General features: G+C 41.4%; 1 pseudogene; it reads left to right on the forward strand.

Annotated features, from left to right (window-relative positions):
- Nucleotides 1-8,473: 8,473 nt before the first annotated feature.
- LOC124983748 (ADP/ATP translocase 1-like) lies at nucleotides 8,474-9,376 on the forward strand (annotated as a pseudogene).
- Nucleotides 9,377-11,339: the final 1,963 nt, after the last annotated feature.

Raw genomic sequence — 11,339 nt, forward strand, 5'->3', positions numbered from 1 at the left:
TGGTCAGAATTAATGGCCCTAAAAATACCGCCCTTCTTGTTTTTCTCCCCTCAGCATGGCGGCAGGGGCTTATTTTTGGAAGGCAGATGAGGGCTGCTGACATGAAACCAAAGCCTGCTTCAGGCACTCGGGTTGAGAGCAGAGGGACCCAGGCTGAGCCGCGGCCGGTAGGGACCATGGCTTAGGGACGCTCTCTAGCTTGCCGCTTGCTCAGTCCCGGGGTGATACTATTTGATTTGACCTATCTATATAGTTCAGCAGCCTGGCCCTCCCCTCCACCCATCATCACCCTGACGTCAGCCGGCCTAGCTCACTTATCCAGGACTGTAACATTAACCTGCTCCTGGGCCTGGCTGCCTCCCCAGACCCCCATCACCCTCTCCACTCCCCAGGGATTCTGGGAACCACTGTCATTCCAACTATGAGGCAGGAATGAAGTTAGCAGAGAGCATCTCTCGGGGAGAGGGAGCTGGCTGGGAGCCCAGGGGAAGAGGGAGGCAGAAGCCACCCAGGACCCATATTGGGCAGCAGTTCTTGGCCTGGCAGTGCTGGCTTCCTTATTTAGAGGGCAAAGGGTAAAGACAGGGATGGGGAAAGGCTTGGTGGCAGGCCATGACAGTTGCCTACAAGTTACTCTGAAGACTTCTTCATGGAAAGAGCCCGTGGTCAAGGAGGGTGCTAAAAGGTCAAACCTTTGCAGCAAGAGACCACAGAGCCTTGGGATTGAGGAGGGAGGGAGGGGTTGGCTTTTACTCAACATCCTGGCCATGGCATTCACTCCAGAGTGGAAATTGTGTCTGGCCCTTGCCTAACCCTCTGGCCATTCTCCTCATCCTGGGTGGCTGATGGATACTATTCCCATTTTGCGGATGAGAAAGTTAAGACCTTAAGTGGCTTGCCTGAGTTACTGCAGTTAACAAATGGCAGAGTCAGATCTTATAAGTGTACCTGAGTTCCAAGCCTGTCCATGATTTGCTTGGATTCCCAAGCTGGCCCCCAGAGTCTATTTTGCTGTTCATACACTAGGAATACATCATGAAATTATTTCAGTAGCACAGAATGATTCATTCCTTAAGCAAATACTTACCAAGTATCTCTGATGTACATGGGAATTTCTGCATTTGCAGCTAACTTTTGCTAGGTTGGTAATAGAAACTAGTAAAAATATTTCTGCTAAGAAGTTATTCCCACACCCGGTTCTCTCTTTTGTTTAAATGTATTGCATGTTTAACTGAAGTAAAGAAAATCCCTTTAAAAGACTACACACTCCCTTGCAAATTGCTATGTAAGAAGACTGCATCCCTGAGAGTGAAATAAATGAACAAGGGTCACGTGGGGCACAAACGTGAGTTTAAAATCTAGGTTTCTTGTCTTTCAATCCAGGTCTTAATCTATCAGTGGAACCTTAGCTTTGATTGTAAAGCGATTGGAAAGGGTGTGTACTGGGGAGGAAGTAGAGGTGGCAGTTTCATTAGGGATGGATTTGAACATCCTGTGCAGGTACAAGCTGATGTCACGTTCTGTACAGGGCAGGAAGGAGCTGGCGATTCCCTTGGCTACACTCCACACCTACTCTGCAGGTTGCAGGCAGATTGGAAAAGCTCCCAGGGTGGGTTCTACTGCTTGGGGACTCTTCTGAGACATGACTGTCTCCCCTCCAGGTCTGGCCTGGTCCCAGCCTCTGGCTTCTGCCTGCTGTGTGTCTCTCCAGCTCATTCATTTGGATTGATGCATTTATGTTGATGTGTCTTTAGTTTTGCCCTTTATGTCCCCTCTCAGAGCCCTTGAAGACTAAATATCTTCTGTCATTATCCTTTCCCAATAAATGAAATGGGAGGGATACATGTATTGCTGAAATAGGAGGGACAATGCGTACCATTGACTTCACTGTGGGGCCCCCAGCTTCCCAACAATCTTTCCACTCCCCATCTCCATTGCCTTCTGTCCAACCATATTGTCAACCAGCACCATTTCCCACAAGAAGGAAAGGTTAGTGCCTGGTGGGCATGGAGTTTGTCTACTATACAGTACTGCACTGAAAAGGTTTTTCTTCCAAGGAGGTTTTAGACGTACCCTTCTGCAACAAAAATAACTCCACTTTGAACTTTCAATTCAATTTCATACATTTAAGTTTTTATTGGTGTGAGAGTAATAGGGACACATTTTTACTGATGTTTAATTTAGAATCTTGGGTCAACTATGCTTGTTGTCTGACTTGGGAAGGGACATCCTGGAAGCATGTTGGATGGTAAGGAGGATGCTACAGTTTGAATCCTGAATGCCTCTACTAAGTCCTGTGTGTTGAAGGCTTTGTCTCCAGACTAGTGCTGTTGTGATGTGATGGAACTTTTAAGAGGTGGAGCTTAGTGGGGCTTAGTCATTGGGAATGTGCTCTGAAGGGATATTGGCATGTCATTCTCTTCCTTTCTCTTTGCTTCCCAGCTGCCGCACAGTCAAAAGGCCTTCTCCATCGCATGCTCCCACTATGATGTACTGTGCTACCACAGGCCCAAAGAAAGCAGGGCCAAGTCACCATGCATAATACCTCTGAAAGTGTGAGCTAAAATAAATATTTCCTTCTTTTAAGTTGGTTGTCCCAGCTATTTTGTCACAGTAACAGAAAGACTAACAGAGAAGTTAGTCAGGAATTAACACTTACCATGGATTACTGGAGAGGTACTAGTTGGCAAAGATCAGAATCTCTGTGGAATATTTACTGGTACCCATCCATTTTGGGCCTACCCAAAGAGAGATGCAACTATAACAGGGTCTATGTTGTATGCCAATGAAGTTGGGAAATCTCTTTAGGTTCACCTCATCCCAGATTCCCATCTGTGCAGAGGTTGTTTCCTGCTGATGTGCCATAAAGCATGGGTTTCATAATGGGGACACCTGGATTTGAATTTCATCTATACCACTCATTTGCTGTGTGACCTTGGGAAAGTTGTGAACATCTCTGCAGATTTTTTTTTTTTCATCTGAAAAATGAGATCAATACTTCATGGGATTGTTATAGTGATTAGCAATACTGTATGCAAAGGTCATTGCATAGCACAGTATCACTCTTCTCCAGACGGTTCTCTGAAACTCATTGAAAATCTCTCACCCAATTAAGGAAGGACAAACTCTAAGTGAGAAGGACCATCTCTTATCTCCAGGGGTGGGAGAGACACATGGGCTTCCAGTTCCCAACTGCTGTTCACCAGAGCATATGTTGTGATGGCTGTTAACATATGCAGAAGCTGGCAGCCCAGATTCCTAAAATATTCTGAAAACCAGTAATAGCCTTGGTGTCGTCCCCTGTTAAATATAAAACTTAAGTAATTCATTCTATTAAAAAGCCTGGGTCTTATTTTTATCGGGTGATGTGATGAGGCCCCATTCTAAATGTGCCTCCTGTGCCTGTCTCTATAGCAACCCCACTGTGCTCATATATCCATATATTTTCCTGAAGGCTAATTAAGTTGACAACTGCTAGGTCTTCTTGGTTTACCAGATTTGCACTTGACCCTTCTCCTGGGGCTTAGGACCCCTATGGATGTGAAGTGATAAAGAAAAGAGTAACAGGTGGAGGAGGCCTCTCCTGGACCCTTCTTTCAAATAGTTGTCCAACAGCCTCTGGGGGTTGTCAATCACTCTTGCTGGATGAGCCAAGACTTAGTGGAGGTGAGTGAGAAAATATGTTAATGTGTCTCTCCTTCATGACAGGGTCCTTGTCCCTGAGTGGGGCACCACAAAGTATAAATGGGTCAAATTCAGCAGCTTAGCTACAACTACCTTTCATATCAACTGCATGGTGGAACTGCCTCTGTCACAAACAGGTGGGTTGCCCTCTATGGCTCCTGTTTATTACATAATAAAGTTCAAATCCCCCCAGGTGTGACCATAAGGAAGAGCTCATGCAACTCAGAAGAGCCATACTCATAGATTGTAGAAAATCATGCTTCTGTCTGCCTCTCACATTTGGTTTTGAGAAGTAACATTTGTCCTTTTTTAGGTTGGAAAATACAAACTAAAATAGCGGTTTGTGTTTAGTATTTTTGTGTCTTTTGTTTTAAAGTCTGTCTGTACTGTACTTGGGCACAGGGACCTTGATACCATCCTTTTTCTCTTCCCCTGTCTTATTCAGACAGGTACCTCTGCACCTGCTACAGGTGGCTCACAGGACTTAATAGCATGAGATGGTCATGCATACAGGAAGGGTCTAGGAAGGATCCTCACCCTAGATCTGATCAAAGTTGAGCACTGAGGGCTCATGAAAGTTGTTCTGAGGGAGAATTCAAGAGAAAAATGCTCGGCCTGATGTGAGGTCTCCAAGTTGGGTTTCTGCAGGGAAGAATTGACTATTATCCTGCCAACTGTTCCATGGAGAACCTGTACTCTGCACTTTCCTAGTAGAATTCAAATTCCCCCAGAGCATCATCCCTGGGAGTGAAAGCCCAGTAAAAGTCATAATCTAAATTTCCCTGGTTCTTACTTCTGTCAACTCATGTGGAGTTTCATCCCACTACACATCACTCCCAAGATATGTCTGGAATTCCAGAGAATCCCTGCGTGGGACTATTTCAGGGCATCTGCATGGACCGCCTTGTCCCCCAGCCCTTCACCTCTTACTGGGAAGTCAGTGGGTGTGACCTTTCTTACCACAGCTCAGCATCTGAGCCAAAGGACCCAAAGCTGCTCTGTGCTCTTTTTCAAAGCAAGTGAGAATACTTTTGGCTCCTTCTTTATGTTAATCCTATGAAAGGATTTACTCATTTAATTTTATTTTCAGATTTCCTCCCTAACAGAGAACTCAGCCTGGTTATGGGCTGAGCTTATCTGGCTGGGTTCCCTTCTCCTTTGGGATACATTCTTTCTCAGGAGGTTCCTCAACCCTCAGACAAATAGTCTTCCATGGGACCCAGCCCACCTGCTGTCTAGGTATTTCTGAATCCCAGTGGAAGTTCAGACTGGAGATCTGCTCCTCTCCCTGCAATCCCTGTGTGGAGATGGGAGGGAGCCCCAATGCCCAGCTTTGCGGTCTGGCTGCCCACATACTTGCAGCTCTTGGGGAGGCAGCCATCTCCTCCACTCTACCTCAGAAATCATCTTCTCGGATTCATGGGCTACACGAGCTCTCCTTTCAATCTCAGCACCTCCACGTCTTGCTGTATGTCTCAGCGTGACTTCCCTCATAGTCCCTTCCCTTTCTGACCTTCTCTCTCTGTTCCCCTCTCTCGATCCCCTCCTGTCCTTAATTCCCCAGCCATATATTCACGCCTGAGGGTTCGCCAACTGCCAAGGAGGCATCACCTCAGCTTGGCTTGCCACCATGGCCACAACTCTCAGCTGAATTTGCAAAGGGGCAGAGGAGTCAGATAACTTTCTGGAGCTTCAGAACGCAAGGGACTTTGGCTCTGCTCAGAGTTTTGCGGTTTCTCAGGTTTGACTTTCACGATCATCATCTAATAATACCTACTGCGTGCTGAGGCGGGCATGCCCCCTGCCAACCGCCATGCAGAGTTATGTAAAGACTCGGCCCTCAGTGGCAGGTTCCCTAGTGTGGCACAAAAGGCCACCATGTCCTGACCTCTCCAGGCCTCTCCAGCTCCATTGCCTGCCTCTCCCTCTCTGGGAATTTTTGCTTCTGCAACTTCAAATGGCCGGTTGCTCTCAGTCATGCTTTGTGCTGTTCCTGCCTTATGTCTTTGCTCAAACTGTCCAATCTTTTGTGTGGCAGATTGCTTCCTGTCTTGAAAGACAGCTTAAATGTCACCTCTGAAAGCAATCCCTGACAAGCTTCTCCCTGTTTCTAAGCTAGACTTGGTGCCCTGCTTCTCTTTCCCCTCACTCCTGCCTCATGAATGCTTTGCACATATTTCTATCATTGCCCTTACTTGATTTATAATAATCAAACAAAGTGCTCACTTTGTAGGGAAATCCTTCAGGTAGCTTGGCATTCTCATTATTTTCCTTGATCTGAGAGCCATGCTTGCCACACAGTAAGGTCTATCAAATGTTTGACTAAGTGTTTCCAACTGAAGACTGAATTCATGGATTTCACTAGGTGATTTTTTTGTCAAACAAGGATCAAGCCCTCTGTGGAGAGGTGACTGGAACCTTGATAGGGGTGGGGCATATCAATTTGACAGAAGCACTTTATTTATCTATTTATTTATTTTCCATATTAGGAATTAAATCCAGGGACACTCTACTACTAAGTTACATTCCCAGTCCTTCAAAAAAAAATTGTTTTTTAAAATTTTGAGACAAGATCTTACCAAGTTACCCAGGCTGGCCTCAAACTTGTGATCCTCCTTCCTAAGCCTCCCTAGTAGTTGGAATTATAAGTATTGTCACCACTCCTGGATGTGCACTTTGAATATTAGGATTAGCATTAAAAATAGCTAAGCACTTTCAATATTAAGATTAGCATTAAAATTAATTGCATTGGAGATTTCTGCTTCCACAATGAAGAGAAACTTGTACTGAACTTGTACTTCAATAATAAACAACAGTCCCCTACAACAATTCTCTTTCACCTAAGTCAGGAAAAATGAAAAAAACAAAAACAAAAAACTGAGCAGCAGGAAGTTCATATTTCAAAAGGAATCAGGGGCACAGGCTCACCAAAACACTGAGACCTAATCATAGAACTGTAGAAGGCTTTCCCTGCCTCCAAGCCAACCACTATACTACTAAAGGCCTAGTTACTATTGTACCTTTTAGCCAGTATACCATGTCCAACCCCCGCCCCCAAAATTAAAAGGCATGCTAAAAGGCAAAAGAAACAAAGCTTGAAGACACTAAAACAAACATTGTAACCAGAGATAGATACAATAGGAATGCTGAAATGATCAGACAAGGAGTATTTTAAAAACACAATTAATGGAAAAAGTAGGCATCATGCAAGAACAGATGGATAACATAACAGAGATGAAAATTCTAATACAGAATAAAAAAACCATGCTAGACATCAGAAATATTGTAACATAAATGTAATGCTTTTGATGAGCTAACTAATAGAATGGACATGGCTGAAGAAAGAATCTTTGAGCTTGAGGATAAGACAATTGAAATTCTCTAAGATTAAAAGTAAAGAGATGGACTGGGGTTGTAGTTCAGTGGTAAAGCACTTGCCCAGCATGTGTGAAGCACTGAGTTCAATTCTCAGCACTGCGTGTAAATAAATAAAATGAAGGTTCATTGACAACTATAAAAATATATTTTTAGAAAAAGTAAAGAAATAAAATATTGGAAAAAGAAAGTCCTAACAAAACAGAATATCCAAGAAGTGTAGTCCAACTACACAAGATGTAACATATGCATAGTGAGAATACTAGATGGAGAAGAAAAAGAAGGAGTTTAAGCAATAGTTACAGCAATAATGGCTGAGAATTTCCCCCAATTAATGTCAGGTACCAAACCACAGACAGAGGAAGTTCAGAGAACATCAAGCAGGATATATGCCAAAAAACTACATGCAGGCAATTATATTCAAACTTCAGAAAATCAAAGACAAAAGCCAGAAGGAAAAACTACATTACTTAGAGAGGAGCAAAGATAGGAATTATATCCAACTTACCCACAGAAACTAAGCAAGAAAAAAGAGAATGGGGTGAAATAAAGTGTTGAGAGAAAAATATAACCTAGAATTCTGTGCACTGAGAAATGATCCTTTGAAAGTGAAGGAGGAAAAAGACTTTCTCAGACAAACAAAAATCGATGGAATTTGTTACCAGTAGACTTAATTAGCAAGAAATGTTAAAATAAGTTCTTCAGAGAGAATGAAAAATGATGTAGGTCAGAAATCTGGATCTACATAAAGAAAGGTAGAATATCAGAGAAGGAATAAATGAAGGTAAAATAAGTATTTTTGATTTTCTTGTTCCTATTGAATAATAATAGTTTGCTCAAGATAGTAACAGCAATACCATTATTTGATTCTGTATACTTAAATTATTTATAATATGCTTATGTATGCTTTCTTATAAGTAAAATGAATGAGAGTAATGATATAAAATAAAAGGAGAGGGGAATTAGGACTATTTTACTAGTATAAGTTACTTGCATTGTGATGTGGTATTATTTAAAAGTGGACTTGGGTTAGTTGTCAATGAATATTGCAAACTACAGCAAAAAAAAATTGAAGAAGAAAAATGGATAGGTAATATGCTAGAAAAGAAGAGAAATGGAATCATAAAAATACTCAATTGAAACTACAAATGGCAAATAAGAGCAAAACAAAGGAAAAGGGCAATGAACGAAAACAGTTAAAAATTGAGCTATTAATCCAATTGTATCAATTATCACTTTAAAAGACACATTGTCAGAGTGGATCCAAATGTAAGACCCAACTATGAGTCATCTATTAGAAATTTACTCTGAACAAAATGTAGGTCCTTCACATTGCACAGGGACGAAGACGGAGACCGGGTGGCTGTGCCTGGCCAGGGCGTAGGCGAGTGAGAGCAAGAGCGTGGCTCCTTGCAGATTGGGTGCGACCGGCTGTCATCATGGCTGATCAGACACTGAGCTTCCTAAAAGACTTCCTGGCAGGTGGCATCGCCGCTGCCGTCTCCAAGACCGCGGTGGCCCCCATTGAGAGTGTCAAACTGCTACTGCAGGTCCAGCATGCCCGCAAACAGATCAGGGCTGAGAAACAGTACAAAGGGATCATTGATTGCGTGGTGAGAATCTCCAAGGATTAGGACTTTCTCTCATTCTGGAGGGACAACCTGGCCAACGTCATCCAACTTCGCCTTCGAGGACAAGTACAGGCAGATCTTCCCGGGCGGGGGGCATGGATCTGCATAAGCAGTTCTGGAGCTATTTTGCCAGTAACCTGGATTCCGGTGGGGCAGCTGGGGCCACTTCCATCTGCTTTGTCTACCCGCTGGATTTTGCTAGGACCGGGTTGGCTGCTGATGTGGGCAGGAGTGTCAAACAGCGTGAGTTCAGTAGCCTGGGTGATTGCCTTACCCAGATCTTAAGGTCTGATGACCTGAAGGGTCTCTACCAGGGCTTCAGCATCTCTGTCCAGGGCATCATTATCTACAGAGCTGCCTTCTTCCGAGTCTATGATACTGCCAAGGGTATGCTCCTGATGCCAAGTATGTGCACGTTATTGTGAACTGGATGATTGCTCAGACTGTGATGGCCATGGCTGGGTGGGTGTCCAACCCCTTTGACACAATAATCCTCATAGGATGATGATGTGATCCTTGGGAAAGGGGCTGATATTATGTACATGGGGACAGTTGACTGCTGGTGGAAGATTGCCAAAGATGAGGGAGCCAAGGCTTTCTTCAAAGGTACCTGGTCCAATGTATTGAGAGGAATGGGTGGTGCTTTTGTATTGGTATCATATGATAAGATCAAAAAATATGTCTAATATATTTAGAACTAAAGTTCACTGTGAGTCTGTGAACTTGGTTCACAAGTTCACTGATCCATTTTGTGGTTTAATAGACTATTTCTGGGGAAATAAAAAGATAGATCTGGGATAACACCAGACTGAAAGGAAGACCTCAGAAAAGAATGCTTCACTGAGTGTTCATTAAACCACAAATGTATTTTGTATTTATTTTACACTTAAATTTCCACAGCAAATAGAAAATAACTTATCAGATACTTGTGCAATTAACTGAAGAACTGATAATGAATAACTGAATGTGAATTATCAATAAAGATCACTTATTGCAAAAAAAAAAAAAAAAAAAAAAGACCCATGTAGCCAGGCACACATCTGTAATCCCAGTGGTTCAAGAGGCTGAGGCAGGAGGATTGCAAGTTCAAAGTTCAAAGCCAGCCTTAGCAATTTAGTGAGGACCCTGTCTCAAAATAAAAAATAAGATAGGCTGGGGATGTAACTCAGTGGCTCAGTGTCCCTGGCTTCAATCCCTGATTTAAAAAAATCATATAGATTAAAAGTCCAGGATGAAGGAAAATAATCAAAAATAAAGTGGGGGTAGCTATATCTATTTCAGATACAGCATTCAGAAAATGAAATTTGTCAAAGATAGAGCAGAGTATTATATAGTATGAAGAAATCAAGCGCCAAGAAGACATACAAATCCTTAATAAATGAATCCACTATCCTAGTTGGAGACTTCAGCACCCCTCTAATGGGAAATAGATAGATTCTGCAGCATGAAGAAAAATTATTAAGGGTATGGTTGAATCCACCATCAATTAACTAGATTAATTAACATCTATAGACTATGCCATCCAAAAACATTAGTTTATACATTCTTCTCGATCTTACATGGAACATTAACTAAAATAAACTGCATTCTGGACCATAAAACATAGCTTAAAATTTTTAAAGAATAGAAATTATACAATGACTGCTCTCAGACTATAATGAAATTAAAGTAGAATCTAATGACAGAAATAAAGATTTTAAAAATCCCCCAAATACTTGGAGATTAAATAATCCATTTCTAAATAATGTGTGTCAAAGGAAAAATTTCAAGAGAAATTTGAACTAATGAAAATGAAAATAAAACTTTTCAAAATTTGTAGGAGGCATCAAAAGCAGCTTAAAGGTAAGTTTATACTATCAAATACGTCTATTAGAAAGAAAAAAACATAAAATGAATAATCTAAGCTCCCTCCTTATGAAACTAGGAAAGGAAAAGCAAATTAAATCCAAAGTAAGCTAGTAAGCAGAAGAAAAATAATAAAAATAAGATCAGAAAAAAATGAAATTGAAAGCACTATCAATAAAGAAAATCAACAAAATCAAAGATTGATGTTTTGAAAAGACTGATAAAATATGTAACCTCTTGTCAGAAATGAAAGAGAGCACATCACTACAGGTTCCCAGAATATAAAAATGATAACACGGGAATACAATGAACCACTCTACGCCCACAATTTTGACAACCTAGATGAAATTGATAAAGTCCTTGACAGGTGAAATCTGCCAAAACTCATGCAAGAAGAAATAGAAAATCTGAAAAGGCCCATAATTAGAAATGAATAAATAATTAATAAATTTCCCAAACAGAAAACAACAGGACCAAACATTTATCTGGTAAATTCTTTGAAACAAAGAAGAAATTATACTAATTTACTACAATCTTGTCCAGAAGATAGAACTAGAGAGAATAGTTTCTTATTAATTCTATGAGGACAGCATTACTTTAATATCAAAACCAAAACCAGAGGTTACAGAAAACTATAGATCAGTATCTCTGAGGAAAATAGATGCAAAAATTCTCAGCAAAATATCAACAAAGCCAAATTCAACAGTGTATAAAAATTATAGCCACAAGATGAAATTCATCTGATATATATAAATCTGTTTCAGCATTCAATAAACAAACACACAAACAACAACAACAACAACA

This window comes from Sciurus carolinensis, chromosome 4, assembly GCF_902686445.1.
Source record: "Sciurus carolinensis chromosome 4, mSciCar1.2, whole genome shotgun sequence".
In the NCBI taxonomy this organism is placed as follows: domain Eukaryota; kingdom Metazoa; phylum Chordata; class Mammalia; order Rodentia; family Sciuridae; genus Sciurus; species Sciurus carolinensis.